Source organism: Delphinapterus leucas, chromosome 13 (genome assembly GCF_059928025.1).
Source record: "Delphinapterus leucas isolate spDelLeu-1000000601 "Yukka" chromosome 13, BTC_Dleu_Yukka2, whole genome shotgun sequence".
NCBI lineage: Eukaryota > Metazoa > Chordata > Mammalia > Artiodactyla > Monodontidae > Delphinapterus > Delphinapterus leucas.
This window is the reverse complement of record NC_143141.1, coordinates 50,342,867-50,347,853: the sequence shown is the minus strand read 5'-3', so window position 1 is coordinate 50,347,853 and position 4,987 is coordinate 50,342,867. Positions and strand designations below refer to the sequence as shown.

The 4,987-nt window shown below is 46.5% G+C and overlaps 1 pseudogene; it reads right to left on the bottom strand.

Annotated features, from left to right (window-relative positions):
- Positions 1-328: 328 nt before the first annotated feature.
- On the bottom strand, positions 329-1,869 carry LOC111174768 (microspherule protein 1 pseudogene; annotated as a pseudogene).
- Positions 1,870-4,987: the final 3,118 nt, after the last annotated feature.

Below are 4,987 nucleotides of genomic sequence, written 5' to 3'. Positions count from 1 at the left end.
TATATGTTTGTTTTACATGTAACCATATTCTGGAGTATGGATTATCACTCTCAATGTATTCTTTTGTTTCGTTTTTTTTACTTCGGAACTCAGTGCTTTGTATTTACAGAAGAAAAATAATAAAGGAAAAGTCTGAACCTAATCAGCTGGAGACACCAGGCAAAGGTGGGAATCTGGGGTAAAGGGTAGGGTCCTCTGCAGACAGAGAAGCGGAGGGGCTCTGGCACTAAGGAAGCCTGAGGGTCCCAGCCTCTAGGGGCTTACCCAGGGCCAGCTCCACCCTCCCACAGAGGCTCAGATCAAGGGGCCAGGAGCTGAATCTCCCTCAGCCCCCTCTGGTTTTTCCAGGAGCCTGAGTTCCAAGCTCCAGGGGTCTGGGATGGCAGGGGAAACTGAGGCCAGAGAGAGCCCATGCACCCTGCCACCACTTCTCACTGTGGCGTGATCTTGGCAGCCTCAGCCTGAATAAGGGCAATGAGGTCCCTGTAGATGGGGAAGATGAATTACAGGCTGGCAATCTCCACCATGGAGCTGTTGCTAAGGCGCCATTTGGAACCACACAGCACAGGCCATCCATTGATGTAGATGGGCCACTGGGCCTCAATAGCAATGAAGAAATCACCGTTGTTTTTCAGCTCGATGACACCTTGCTTCTGGGAGATCTTCCAGGCCGGACCCTCCAGAGGCAGGTCCGCGTCAATTTGGTTATCCTCATTTGCTCTGCCTAGGGTGATCTTTCTCAAGTGCATCGCACCATGCGGCCCCGCAGCACTGCCAGGGTCTGATTGTCAAAGTCCAGAGAGTTCATGCCTTTGATGCTATCTACTAGCACCAGCCACTTATGCAGTTCCTGTTCCAGCTGCCGAATCTCTTGTTTCTGGCGTCAGTCAACCACTGTCAGCTCATGTTCTAGGACTTCATCTCATATGTCACTGAGCTTACTGTCATCAATCAAGTCCTCTGCGATGGAGAAGTTCAGCACTTGGTCCCCCTTGGGCAGCGGCTGTCTGGTCCTCCAACAGGTAATATGGCTTCATGAGCTGCCACTGGGCTTGCAGAGCCTTGGCAGTACAGGCCAGGTAGAAGGCATCACGGTGTCTGTGCAGCAGGTCCTGGAAGGTCCCCAAGGTCGGCTGGCTGGTCGATCCCACTTTGCTCAGCAGCTGCTCTTCAGCCTTGCTAAACAGGGCCTTGCTCTGGGTGGCAGCAATGGCCTCTGGGTGCAGCTGTCTCATGGCCTGGCAGGCCAGCTTGGAGATGACAGGATCGGAGAGCAGGGTGTACCAGTGCTCCTGGACTTCCCGCAGGGTGAAGCGGCAGCTGAACTTCACAACCAGGTAGACAGATGTCAGGTCATTGGTCTGCAATTTGGCATTGATGAGCAGGAGGTCATCTGCAGGCTTCCAGCGACCCAGATCCTTGGTCATCTGGAGTGGCTGTTTGCTCTTCTTCACATGCTTGGTGAGTCCAGGGGCTGGGGATGGGCTGGGTGGCACAGGGGTGCTGGGGGCTTTAGACACCTTCTTCTCACTGGAGGAGGGTTCACTCCCCAAACAGCACCCTGGTTCCACCCCACTGGCCCCCTTCGCCCGGGTAGAGGACTTAGCCAGGCTGCTCTCCACCAGCTCACCATCAAACTTCTTTCTCTTGATGAACCTGGAGGAGCTTCTCCATTTAGGGATGGTGCCCAAAGCCTGTGAGGAGGCCCACTTCTGCCCTGCCAGTGACTCCTCATCCTCTGAGCGGCTGGAAGGCCTGATGCCATCAAGGATGACTCTAGCAGCACCTGAGAATCTTCCATGCTGGGCAGTTCTCCCTGTGCCACGTGTCATGTCATGCAGCACTTGGTGCCCAGGTCAGACTGGTGATGCCAACACATCGGGCTCTGGGCATAACTGCTCCCTCTGCCATCAAAATGCAGCCATGCCAAAGAGTGGAAGCTCAACAGCAAGTCAATCAATTGTGGCCTCTGCCAAGAGGTACGTGGGTGGTGCTGGCCCAGGGGGAGGTGGCAATGCCCAGCCAGGCACAGGGTGGAATCAGCAAATGCTTGGCACTCGAGCGTTTGGGGAGCTCGCCAGCCTCATACTACCTTTGTCCATCCTCTTACAGTCTATCCCATCTAAGCCCAACAAAGCACAGCAGAGCCCATCAGAGTCACTGGATCTTCAGACCAATGAGTGAGAAATAAATGTTTCTAGCCACTGCGATTTGGGGAGTTATTTGTTACACAGCGTTATTACAGCAAAACTAACAACAACAACAAAAAACCTTATGGTAGGACATCTCTTCCTAAATACGGATCAAGCTGAAAACAGATCTCCCACTGGGAAGTATCATGATGAAAATATGCCAATAAAGCTACAACATTAAAACTACTGGAAGTGGTAATTTTAGAATAATGTTTAATAACTTCCTACCTAAACAGTTTTACTCCAAATCCTATTTTCATTCACCTACAGGATACAGGTTAGCAGACAGGAGATTTATAGAGCCAATAATCTCATCACATGAGACACCAAAAAAAAAAGTCAACTAATTGTCTACCAGCACTCTGATAAACTATGGAAGAAAACATCAAGGGGCTAGAAGTATCCAAAATTAAATGTCAGGCACAGAAATTAAACTGCTATGGCCACATACAGGGGCATAGCAGTTTACTTACATTTTAGTGCTCTCTTAATCCATCAGTTTTTGGATATTGGCTACTTTTTCATTGCCCACTATCTATTTCATATTCTTGATTTCTTTGGGGAGAATTACCTCCCTCCACTGGATCAGAGGTCTTATATTCCCTTAACCAAGCTAGACAAATCAGATATTTCTTTTTTAGAAAATAGGGAGGGGAGAAGAGTGGAAGAAAGGAGCAGCCTTGTGTCAGCTTCACTGACCAAATTGTGTTACTGACAAGACCCAGAAATGAAAGCAACATGGAAAATGATCAGCCCATGGAAAGATAAGACAGGTACTACTCCTGTTGAGAAGGTACAATTATACAAACTCTCCTTCCAGAAAAAGAAGTAAATGAATGTATGCAAACAGTATGCAGTCATTGGTGCTTTAGAAAATAAGCTTTTAAATACAGATTATGTTGGTCAGCTCATCATTTGAACAGAATTAAATCAAGCGTTGCCTCCTGGACTTCACACCACATACAAGTCTTTTCCTAGGACCATGCAATGGCCACCTCAGATGGGGTCCTGGACATCCACTTGACTTCCCAGTGTGCAAAGTTACACTTCCAGGAAGTCCATGAGCCAACCAGACCTTCTGAGAATCCAAGAGGGAAACTTGTAAGGTCTGACCCACAACTGGGTTGCATCATTTTACAACTCTTCAATAAAAAATTTCACATTAAACTGAGTTTTCCATATATTTTAATGTATCCTTAAATCATTTTTTAAAAATTATGTCATTCTGAAAATTGCATTTTCTCTACAACAACTTAATTTCAAGTTCTAGTGAATCCAGCATATTCGTTCTCTTCATTTTATCAACTCAGGTAATTTCTCTGTTCTAATCCTAATTTCTCTGAATTATAGAGATCATTTTAAAAAAGCACTTTAAGAAACCAAGACTGACCTACCACTTATAACCACCTTGAGTATACAGGAGAGATCATTATGCCCACCTAAACCATATCACAGCCTGCCTGATTTTTCAGACACACTGACGTCCCTCCAAACCAGCTCTCTTGTCATCAATCTCCAGCTGCACAAACATTGCGAGTGCATCCTTCATTTTCTCAACGAATTTATCAGCAGCCCCATTAATATTCTGAATTATCCTCTCTGGAAGACAAATTGCTTTGCTATTTGTCTTCTTTAAACATTTTCTAGTCACAAAATGTGGCCTCAAGTTTCCTGCTATCAAGTTAGTATATAATCTTTTTTTCACTCTCCCACCAGAACTGGGTCCTCCTGCATTTCCAAGGCTAGTGATCACATGAGAGCTGGGCCTTTAGGTCCCTATGAGCCTACTTGTTCTTTCAACAAGTATTTTTGGAGCTCCTACTATGTGCCAGGCAATCTCAGTGATTCCAGAGATGCAAAGTAAACAAGAGTCCCTGACCTCCTGAAGCTGGTCATTTTAGTGGATGGAGACCAACATTAAACAAACCATTCGGTTAAACTTAGAGTATGGCATACGGGGATATGTGCTTTAGGAAAAAAAATGATGTAAGGCAGGGGGATGGAGAATGCTGAGCATGGGAGAGATTGCAGTTTTAAATGGAGCAGTCATTGAAGGCTTCACTGAGAAGGTGACATTTCAGCCAAGTTCTGAAAAGGATGAGGCAACGACCCACAGAGTTAGATGGGGAAAGAATTTTTTAGACAATGAGTGCAAAATGTGCTAAGGCCCTGGAGTACGAGTAGGTTATGTTGCCCCCCAGTGGATTTGCTAGTACCATTTTGTCCTTTTCGTTCTGTACCTGCCTCTGTTTAAAACCAGCTCAGAGAAGGGAATCTCATGGCACACCCTTTCCCCGGGTCCATCTCTTCCCACAGGTGATCCCATCCTCTCAAAGCTGCTTAATCCCAATTCTGCATATCGAGTACAGATCCCTCTTTTGAGGTACACATCTGTACTGTTGAGAGCCTACCTGCTTCTCTTCCTGTCCCCACCATCCCAGTCACCCAATCTGGAAACCTTTGCTACATCTCAGGCTCCCTCCACTTCCTTCCATTCCACACCCAGTCTGTTGCACAGCAAGACATTCCCCCTCTTATATACATGGTGCTTCTTGATCCTGAGCACAGACATGAGTCTCACTCTCAGGATCTTAGCACATGCTGATGACCTCGCTGTGTTTGTCGGCTGCCAGGGAACAGCACGCGCACACACACACACACACACACCACCACAATTCACAGCTCAGTAAAAACACTTCAAGTCTTTAATAATAAAGTTTATATTTTCATAGAGTCTTATCTTCCTGAGATTTTATGAGCTACATTACCAATAATTTACGCTATAAAATTTAAGA